Here is an 11,826-nt window from a genome sequence, read left to right as displayed (position 1 = left end):
CAGGAACCTTGTCAGCGATCAGCATAGGAGGCTACTTCCTAAAGATGTGGAAAAGATGATGTTCATCAAAATGAACTACAATTTCCATGAGGACGGCCTTTACCGCCAATTGCATCAAAGTACAGAGACTTCTGTAATGGTGGATTCCAGCGGGGATGAATTAATAATGTGTGAGGATGATGTACACACTGATGAGGGTGAGGATGAGGCTGAGGATGATGACAACAACATCTTGCCACTGTAGAGTTCATTAACAGCACAGTTAGCTTAGGTGCTTTAAGACCATTGTTAACTTGTTTTGTCGGAGCCCAAACAAACCAAGCACTTCAGCCACAAAAGTGTCACTCCTTGTGGGTGAAGTGTTTGGTTTCTTAAAGTGTGCATGTCCTATTTAAGATCCAACATAAGGGTGGGTTGGAGGGAGGACCCAAGGACAATTCCATCTTGTACTGTTTGACATTTTGGGCTTGGTCTATAAGCTTGTGTAACAGTCGACAATTCATGATTCAACAGTATCTGTCACAAATCGGGGTCTAAGTCCTGTTTACACCACTCGGCAGTACCATATCACCGTCCATCTCCCTCCTGGTCGAATGCAGCATTCTATCCTGGGACAAGCGTAACTTCTGTCTGCAGTACTGGAGGCTGCCATCTTCGGTGACACATTTGCTAAACATTCTGCTGAGTCTTAACACCTAGGGGTAAATGTATGAAAGTCCGATTTTTTTCAAATCGCTGGAAATCGGCGACTTTGCAGCTAAAATTGAAAGCGCCGATGGCTTGTAAAGGCAAGTTTGCCTTTACAAGCCATCGCCGCTTTAAATTTTAGCTGCAAAGTCGCCGATTTCCACCACTTCTCCTTTCAGCTACTGCTGTGTGTCAATGTTAGCTAAATGTGCTATAAATTGTTGTGTGCTTTGCAAAACTTAGGTTTCCCAAGACACCCATTGATGATGCAGATGACTCAGCACAACATTTTGACATCTGGGGGTAAATGTATCAAGCTGCGTTTTCTGGCGGGTTTGAAAAACCAATCAGATTCTACCTATCATTTATTTAGTACATTCTACAAAATGATAGCTAGAATCTGATTGGTTGCTATAGGCTATAGGTAACATCTCCACTTTTAAACCCGCTGGAAAACTCTCAGCTTGATACATTTACCCCCTGGTCTGGTCTACTCTAAAAGAATTAACCAAAATTCTTTACACTGCTGCCGTAATTTCACCTTATTCTACTGTCAACATCCAATGAATGGTGGAGGACTTTTTTTTTAACGGTAGAAAGACAACAGTTTTATTAACAAAGAACAATGTTGCTTGCAGAAGTAATGTAAGCAGCATGGATGTCTAAATAGACGTGTATATGTATTACTCAAACCTTCCACTTTGCTGCTGTTTTTTCAGTATTGCACAAAGTGTTTGTAATCTGCACTTTATGTCAAAGGTACCTAACTTTAGTTTAATTTTTCGGGGATTGGGGACAATTCAAAGCTCAGTGATGACTTTGTTTTTTGATGTGAATGTCAATGAATGTCTTTTTAGTGCATTGTATGTAACAAGATCCAATATACTCATGTCCGAGTGATCACAGCCAATTTTTGGACACCTGGCGGATTTACCCAGGGCCGCCATCAGGGGTGTACGGGGGGTACTGTTGTACCGGGCCCGGGCTCACCAGGGGGCCCGGTACAACAGCTCAGCAAAGACTTACCTGGGGCCCGCCGCTGGTCTCCGCTATTCTGTCTTCAGCCTGGCTGTCACCGTGACAGCCAGGCACCAGGATCTGATCGCAGGGGTGGAGGAATCATTCCCCCTGCGATCATGTGATCTGTCACAGGCAGAGCACATGATCGCAGGGGGAATGAATCCTCCACCCCTGCGATCGGATCCTGGTGCCTGGCTGAAGACAGAATAGCGGAGACCAGCGGCGAGCCCCAGGTAAGTATGTGTTGCTCATGGGGGGGCCCGATTTTTTCTGAAGGCGGCCCTGGATTTACCCTTCTGAAGTTTGTTTTCAGTCATCCGTTCTCTGCTTCTCTCTCGTACGTGTGACCACATACTTTGTTTTCACTGAGTTCACCATCCCCAACTGTGTTATAGGAGTGCTCGGGGTGACTGTGATCTCCTTGTCTTCATCTTCCAGAGCTTAGTCTGCAGGGGCCGGTGACGCACCCATTTGTTTTCTCAGGCCTCTTAGCTGTTCTTTAAACTGGACATAATTTTTGTCCTGCCTCTATATTATTCTTCTGAAGCGCAGTGTATCTCTCATGTACAAGCTCTCTTAAATCTGTGATCTCATCCGATGGGTCACGTTTTAACTTAAGTACGGTCTCCTCAACTGCATCTATATATTGGTTTAAATGTCTGTTCAATGCAGCGTATTCCAACATGATGGATTCCATGCTGCCCACATGTTCTGTGTCAGTCTGAAGCAGATCTAATGCCACTCCAGTTGTAATATCCACTCCTGTGTCTACATAAGTTTGGCAGTTCTTCAGGAATGAGAGGGAGATATCCACAGAGGAGAAGGAGATTAAAGATGCAGCACAAGCAGACATGGTTTAATAATGTAGAGTTCATTGACAGCACTGTTGAGCTTAAGGCAGCTAAGCTATTGATAGCTTGTTTTATGGGGGCCCAAACAAACCAAGCACTTCAGCCACAAAAGTGGCACTCTTTGTCGCTGGAGTGCTTGGTTTGTTAAACCATACATGTCCTTTTCAATATCTTGCATAGGGTTGGGTGGGAGGGCCCAAGGACAATTCCATCTTGCACCACTTTTCTTTTTCTTCTGCTACTGCTGTGTGACAATGTTTTCTAGATGTGCTATGAACTGACGTGTTTGTGACGTTGTTTAGCATTCAGCCAAGTCGCTGCGGTCTGTGCCCGAAAGTGTATGAAAATAATATTGTGACCTGGTCTAAATTGACTGGAAATGACTGGAAATTGGTGTTATTGAGATTAATAATAATGTCGGAGCAAAAAAAAAGAGTAAAATTATGTGATTTTAGCAATTTTTCAAACAATACAGATCCAGAACCAAAACACACGAGGGAGGTTTTGATAAAACCAAAACAAGAAGCTAATCCAGATCCAAAACATGGTGGTCAGTGAGCATCACTGTTGTCACTAAGGACAACCCTTGTTCTGATAATGGTGGAGTGGTGTGTGGTGAGAGACAGACCATAGAGTTTCAATATGATCTTATTAGTACATGATTAATAACAGTAGGAAATGTTGTACAAACACACTTTGCGTTATTGGAAGTGTTTTCTTGTATTCAGTGCTCTCCGTTTACTTCTGAATAAATAATTATAAAATTGACACTATTTCTGTTGCCCAAGAATTCTGGGCATGAAAGTTTTGGCTTGTAGACTAAAATGTGTTGTGCTACTTAGTGCCCCATCCATGCTTTTCAAATTAGTCTGCTGTGGTCCCATCAGTGACTGGTGCCACGTGACAGTACAGGACAACAGGAAGTTTGCATTTTCCTTTTTTTTTGTTTCCGGATCATGGCAGTGTTCAACATTTTCCCAACACTGTTCTCACCTGGCTCTGGCCAGTTCACAGCAGGGGAGGGGCTTTAAACTAAAAATCTTGATAATTACTCTCCACACATGGCAGAGGAGGAATTAACCCATCCAGTGACCACTGCCATAGTCCACTACAGGAAAATAAAATTCTCAATTCAAATTACCCATTTTCAGCATTCTTGCCACCAGGGGGTAAATGTGTTAACCTGCAATTTTAGCAAATCCTTTGCCAGACAAATTTAAAATGGCAATGTGTTTAAAGGCAAGTTTGAATATCGGCGTTTTGCTATAATTGCAGGTTACTACATTTCCCCCCGGATATCTTCCATTGTAATGCCAGCTATGCACATTGTGACTTACCAAATGATATTAGGCAGAAAGCTGACCCAATATCACTGTGTACCCCCAAAACAGCTACAATGCCCTATAGAAATTGATCAGTTCATTAACAGTCGTGCTGTAAATGCGGTTGGGAGATAACTGCTGATCGCACCTCTAATTGGCTTTAGTGTAAACTGCATTGTACTCATATTTGCCCACTCTCGTGGAATGTCCGGGAAACCACCGAATTCCGGGCAGGTCTCCTAGGAGAGCAGGCAATTCTCTAGTATTCTGCTCATTTTGCGCCTCAATGACGTGATTTGCGGGGAATTGTGTCATTCTGTCCCCCCTCCCCCGCGACAAAATGTAAATTTCATCACGGAGGTGGGGCCAAAACTACGCGATCGGCCCACCCCTCCCACCACACCCCCTCCTCCGGGATCTTCCGAAGGAAAAAAAATATATATAATTAGGCAAGTACGATTTTGCTATGTGCATGGCTAGGCACCAGTGAGTGAGAGACATGAGAGAGACATGAGTGAGAGACATGAATGCTTCCTTTTTAGGCATATTAGATGGTATTCTTTCAGAATAGGATCGTGCCTCTGTAGTTATTGCACTATGCAGTGTTTCCAGAATAATAAATGCAGTAATGTCCCTATAGAGTTGCTCTAAATTTTGCTCTGGAGTTATAATACATTAAGGCAGCTGTATTGTTCATCCCTAAACAGTGCATTCTGATTTATGCTGTTTTCTTTTTTCAGATTACAAGTTTTGGAATTAATCACAGAATCACGGGGAAAAAGCAGACAGATCTGAAATCCTCAAACAGAAAAGTACATCCATGAAAGTTGCATGACGCACCCCTACCTCCTGGGTATTGGGGTACCCTTCTCCTGCTAATAACTAATTTCTTTAAACTTTTTCCTCAATACTCACAGCTTTCATAATATCTCTCCTACCAGTGTCACAACAATGTTCTGCAGAAAATTACTTAATACTTTGATTTCCAATTATTATTGGAAAAAATCAGAAGAGCCCAATTTAGAGGTTCAGGTTTACATAGAAATAAAGTAAATACAATTTAATTCACCAGTGATATGCATATATAGGTTAATGGGTATATCTTGTGAAAACTGGCCGCAGTTTCACACATACCCTTCTTTCTGTATGCCGTCCTCTTGTTCAAAATTCCTTTCTGTGTTTTCATCAAGGACTTCCTAAGGTGACTCGGTAATTACAGGTGTCATATGATTCCTCCCCTACAACACTGCACCATGAACCACAGTAATATACACTGAACTCCTTATGTTAACTCTACTTCTCTCCTTCAGAACTGAAGATACACATAACTAAATATAAGCCAAATTGCACCTTTTTTTTTACAAGCAGATCATATAAAGTTAAACTAAACTCACAAATGAAACTTCTTTTACATCTATATAAGAAGCATATATTATTTTGTGTCCAATGATACATTGGATATTATATACTGACTTAAGCTGATATTGTTAACCAATTTGATTGTCACTACATCACTCGTTACATTCATTCTAAAGTCTCACCTTTCTCTGACTGAGGTGGACTTAACGATGTCTCTCACAGTGGTTTTTATACCGAGATTAAAGTATGACGCAAAGCAGAACTTTGACATAAGAAATTCCAATGTTGTCTTTATACATAATATGCATACTGTGTACCTGATTTATTAAGGAACGTAAATGTTGATACTGGCAGTATTTTGTGTTAAATTGCACTGTGCATGCCCATAAATGAACTGTACTCCAAAGAACACAAGTGTATGCAATTTATCTTCAAGTGCCAAGGACAAATAAGACAGGAATGGGCGTAGTCAATGTACAGTAAGGGTCGTGCCAAGCTTGAGAACATGCAGTAACGTCCTATTTAAGCTTTGGGCATCTCTAGGGTATGTGAGTTTCAGTTGTATCACTTGCACCAGTTACAGGGCAAATGTAAGTGCTGAGTGACAGTGATGACGGTTGTGTATGCATGCTAGAACATGTGTTTGCATGCTAGAACGTGTGTTTGCAATCAAGAACATGGGGGGGGGCTTCATTAATGACAATATTATTAACATGTGTCAATAATTGAATACTTTTTCTGCACATTCTCCTGGACCTTATATTTAACATATGTCTTGTACGTATCCTGCAGTGTAATGTGCCTGTCTTTGCAGCGCGTACCTAGGCCTGTGTTCAACAAGAGACGTTTCTTCAGATCTGTTTCTAGTTGAATACATACAAGCGTATACCTGCAAAATAAATGTCTGCTGTAACACAAATTTCTAATGGCAAAGCAGTTCATTTGTTGATCAAAGAAAGTGACTAAAATGCCCATACTCTCTAGTTTGACAACCAGTTTAGTCATTTTACACTTAACAATTGGATACAAATTGCAGCATGTCTGGACCCAAAAGACCACATCCAACTCTGCATGAAATCATCTTCTGAAAGTATTATCTGTACATTCTATGATCCAGCCGTTTCGTCTCAGAACCAAGTGTTACTTTTTATTACTTTGTATGTATATATGGTCCATCTGTCAGAGAATTAGCCGCTGGGCAGTTGGACCATGCAGTTGGATGTCCCTGTGGGCACTTTAAGAGTGTGGGGAAAATGGGGCTTGGAGTTTTTAAAGAAAAATTCTACTTAAATGTTTTTTTTCAATAAAAGGCCATTTTTCTCAACTGCCATAACCGTGGCGTTCCTGTGTCTAGTTGCATGGGCTGCCATATAGTCCAATAAGTATTCTCAATATACTTACATTGCTTCTTGTATTCATTTAAAGTCCATCAGGGTGTGGGTCCTTGGAGGACTGACTATTAACCAGCCAAGGCAGGTATTGGTGCTCAGGAACTGTGGGGCCCCCCGAAAACTGGAACCTAATTCTTAGCCAGATGTAGGAGGGTTTTTATATTAAAAACAATTAGAATTGAGTGCATGTTTAAATAACTAATTTCCAACTCCAAACATTTTCAAAATAATTCTTGCCACAATGTGTATATTATATATTATTATAGGGACAAGAGGAAGGTCTGTTTTTTTCTGACCAAGGGGTAAATATATTAAACTGCAGACTTTGCATATTGCCGATATTCAGGGGAAATAGAATTTAAAACGACAATGTCTCTAAAGGCAAAACTTGCCTTTAAAGTTCTGCCAAGCGAACTTTAGCATACGCCCTTTGTTAATTACAACCTTTACATTTTCCTACCAGAATAAGGATCATTTGAACCTCATTTCATGCCTTAAATAAGTCACAAGCGCAAAGGAACATTGAGCTTATTTATTTGATGTTTGTAAGTTTTTATGACCTTGATATTGAAAGTGTAGGCTAATGCCAGATCTCTTTCAGCCCAGACCACATACAAAAGAGAGGCTCTCCGGCAGTTGTAGATTAAGGCACGGGGAAGGGGGCATAGGGAGCACGTGCCCCAGGCCCCGCTCTCTCAGGGGACCCCCTGGACCAGGTGCTCATATAGTATCGGTTCAAGGGGTGCCAGCAGCGGACTGTATAGTACATGGTGGCTCACCCCTCTCTGGGACCAGTCACCTTACTTCTTGTGTCTGCAGATCATATGCTCCATCCCTCCCTTCCCCTATGAGTGTCTGCCTCCTCCCCCTCTCCTCTCCCTTATGTGTGCCCGACAATGACAATGTCTCACATGGGACACGCACCACATGACAGGAGCATCATCCAATGGGTGCAGGCTTCAAGAGAGGCATATGTGAATATGAATTATTTAATGTTGTGAATGGTTGTGGTATAGAGGTATATTTATTAAATGTGTATGCTATTAATTTAATGTCAGGGTTAGTTGGAGGGAAATATACCTATTTATCAAATGTGGATACTATTATTTAATGTTGCGGTTGGATGCAGGCATGGAGGCATAATTATTAAACATGGGTGCTATTGATATAATGTCAGGGCTGGCTGGAGCTTTCTAAATACCATATACCTCTCTTTTTTTCCGAACAGGCCTCCAACACTCCAGGAAGCAACTGAGCTAAAGAAACCAGCCGAACAGGTGGGAAAGAGCAGAACTGTGTGCCAACTGTCCTGAATCTATGGGGGCAGTCCCAAATTTGGGGGACTGTCCTACTTATCAGGATTAGTACAACTACAAGGACAGTTAGGAGGCTCGTGAAGGGAGCAGACCAGCTACTAATAACTACGTCTTCTCGCACACATGCATCAGAATAGAGCTGAACTTCTGTCCCACGCACGCGCAGCAGCGGCATGAGGACAACCGCATCACTGCCCAACTCCTGTCCCACTACACCACCAGGGAAACACAGAAGATGAAGCCTAGCGCTCCATGCTAACAAGTCTGAGTAGGAAGGGGTGGGTTGCTGCAGGTGGGGAGTTAGTGAAAAGGACTAAGGTAAGGAGGGGGGGGGGGGGGGGTAAGGAAAATGGCTGTAAGGGGGAGGGTTGAAGTATTGAAATGGGGTGTTAATGAAAATTTCTGCAAGGGGGGAGGTAATGAAAATGGCTGCAGGGGGGTTTGAGGTAATGAAAATGGTTGTAGGGGGTTTGAGGTAATAAAAATGATGGCAGGGAGGCTGAGGCAACAAATGGCTGCAGGGGCTATAATTAATGGCTGAATGGGGGTAATAAAAATGGCTGAAGGGAGCGTAATTAAAATGGCTGAAGGGGTAATTAAATGGCTGCGGGGGGTATTTAACAAATAAAATAAAAGAGCAGCTTTGGAGGGGGTGGCATGATCTCTGCATTGTGTGGTAGTTACAAGGATGCACTCTGTGGCCTCTCCATTCAATAGGATGCTAAATACTAGTCTGATGGGGCTGGTAGATGTTTCTGTTTGATTATAGATCTTTAACCTCAAATGTTCATATATTACCTATATGCCTGTACTATGGGGTAGTTTTATCTGGCCATAATGGAGTGGTGTGTTTGAACTAACTTGAGCCTAATCATTTAGGGTTTTGTTAACATGTTGCATTATAATATAACTTTTATACATTTGCAAAACAGGACCCAGAAACCAGCTACAAGACAACAAAGCTGCAAGAACAAGCCAGAGAGTAGAGCAAGAACTCTAAGAGAACTGCACAATCTGTCTAATATTAGAATGCTGGTTTGTAGAATACTCCTGAATATTTATATATATATATTCATCCTGCATCTGCTCCGAATTGAGCAAACACGCCCTTACTGCACTCGGCCTACGTTATCTACTGATATTTTATTTTTATAAAATCACACCCACATTAGACAAATCACACCCGCACGGTTTTCATCATCCATCATCCACATTTTACTATTGCAGTGCACTGGTTGGAGAGCCAGGGCTTCTTACTTGTATTTGCCCCCCAGGCCAAAACTTGCCATCCCACCGAGAGTTGGATAGTGTTTTTTTCTACTCTGGTTGATGGGTACTCTTGGTCAGACACACACAATGCACATTGTTTATGGACACACATGCAAAAAATAGATTGCAGTGTGTTGGAACAATATGATAATGAACTAGAGTAGATATTAAGGGGGTAGATTCAATTAGACGAACATTATTACTGTTACTACGGTAATTTCTCTGCGGCTTTTTGCTCACGGCCCATAGAGCTGCGAGCAAAAATCAGCAGAGAAATTACTATAGTAACAGTAATAATGCACAGCCATTACCGTAGTAACAGTAATAATGCTACCCCTAAGTATTCAGTGGGTTTACCAGAATCTGCATATGACAGTGGGGACAAATATATCTAGATCAGTAAATGGAGGGGTCAATTGAGCACTGTTTTAGGAGAGAAAAAAACAGTGCAATTTAATAAAAGTATGGTTTCAAGTGAAGTAGCAGTTAGTACTAAGAAATAAATCCTACATTAGCAGAAATTCCTGTGTATAGTCCTTGGGGTAAAAAGTTCCTATTAAAGTTCTCTGAATTGACCCTTAATGTATTTGTACATAGTAATCATATCTCCCCTTAGACGCCTCTTTTCTAAAGTAAACATGCCTAAACTGGCTAACCGTTCCTCATAACTTAATGACTCCATACCCTTTATCAATTTTGTTGCCCTTCTCTGAACCCTTTCTAGTTCCAAATTATCTTTTTTATAGAGTGGTGCCCAGAACTGTACTGCATATTCAAGATGAGGTCTGACCAACGATTTATACAGTGGCAAAATTACACTGTCTTCCCTTGCATCTATGCCCCTTTTTATGCATGCCAATACTTTGTTTGCCCTTGCAGCTGCTGCTTGACATTGAGCACTATTGCTAAGTCTACTGTCTACGAGCACTCCCAAATCCTTTTCCATTATAGATTCTCCTAAATTAATTCCATTTAATTTATAGATTGTGTTCTTGTTTTTGATCCCTAAATGCATAACCTTACATTTATCTGTGTTGGCTTTTCTTTTCTTTTAACTACTACAGCATACAGTAGACCCTTAAATGTTCCTAGGCTGAAATGGCATTTAAACAACAAATTAGGTGGTCTAAAAGATTATATAAAGGTGCATTGCTGCCTCACAATGGTGGGGTCACAAGTTTGATTCCAACCAGGACCCTATCTGTGTGGCGTTTGTATGTTTTCCCTGTTTGTGTGGGTTTCCTCCAGGTGCTCAGTTTTCAACCTACAGTCCAAAAACATACTAGTAGGTTCATTGTCTGCTGACTAAAATAGATCCTAGAGTGTGTGTGTCTACTAGGGAATTTATACTGTAAGCTCCAACAGGGCAGGGACTGTTGTGAATGATTAAATCTTATCTGTACAGTGTTAAGTAATATGGCGGCACTATATAAATAAACATTAACAAATAAATGAATGAATAGATAAAAGTGCAAAACTGGGGTAGATCCTCATAATTATACAGCTGTGTGGACGCTTTTGCTTATTTCGCAAACAGGACACAAATCACACAGGTTGTTATGTGCGTCTGTATATGCATATCAATATCTCTAAATGTCCACTTGAAGATAGCACAACTTGGTTCATCTGACTTATCTCAGACTGACATAAAACCCAAATACCCCAGTTGATCTGTCATATGAGATGGAGCTTAACAATGTATAATGAGTGCTCCAACTTATCACAAAATGGTGGATCGCCATTAGAGTGTACTCAATGCCCGTGGACCAATAGTAAGCCTATAAACCAACTATGATCAGGGGCTGGCTGGCAAAATCTAGCCCGGGGTCAAGACTCGGCTCAGCAGCGTATTAGGAACATTTTAAAGAAAAAAAAATACAGGTAGCCCAGTGACCCAGCCCAAGTAGCCCACTATGGGATCGGCCTGGGGGCCAGATGCCCCACTGTCCTCCAGCCACTGACTAGGTACAAGTGACATCACAGCCTAACACATTTTTAATCATGACCTTTTATAAGATTTGCAGAAGATAGTAGTTTGAGCAATATCTTATTGGTGGATATATATAAGCACATTCTGCTTAGACATTTTCTACAATATAAGACGGGTCCAGTTAGCCCATATACTGTTTGTGAAAGTTCTCCTTGTTCCCACTTATGAGACGTTCATCATTCATTGGTGTCCCATGACAGCTCATGTGGAGAAGCCAAGTGTCCTTTGTCCAGTTCAACTTGCACTAATATGCAACTATATAATTTAATATGTTTGATGTACGGTCCACTAGGGATTGACTGATATGTTCTAAAACTTGCACTTACAGTTACACAAACATCTCTATAATGTTATTATTAGATACCAAAAGGCAGCAACATATGTAGTGGCTTATGATATAATATATACAATGATGAGCTTATCTGAACAACAATCATTCTGTTTATGGAAATATTTGGTCAAGTTTAGTGTTCTTTTTAAATAAATGTATTTAATGATTGCACTTGCAAAGCATCTGTTAAGCAGTTTAGTTCAGACAGTGCAAACCATTTTGGCACAATGTTTTCTAATCAGTATTATTCCGAATTCATACTGGTATTATGCATTAGTTCACTGACTTGT

Source organism: Mixophyes fleayi, chromosome 10, assembly GCF_038048845.1.
Source record: "Mixophyes fleayi isolate aMixFle1 chromosome 10, aMixFle1.hap1, whole genome shotgun sequence".
In the NCBI taxonomy this organism is placed as follows: Eukaryota; Metazoa; Chordata; class Amphibia; order Anura; family Limnodynastidae; genus Mixophyes; species Mixophyes fleayi.
Note: the sequence above shows the minus strand (reverse complement) of the source record.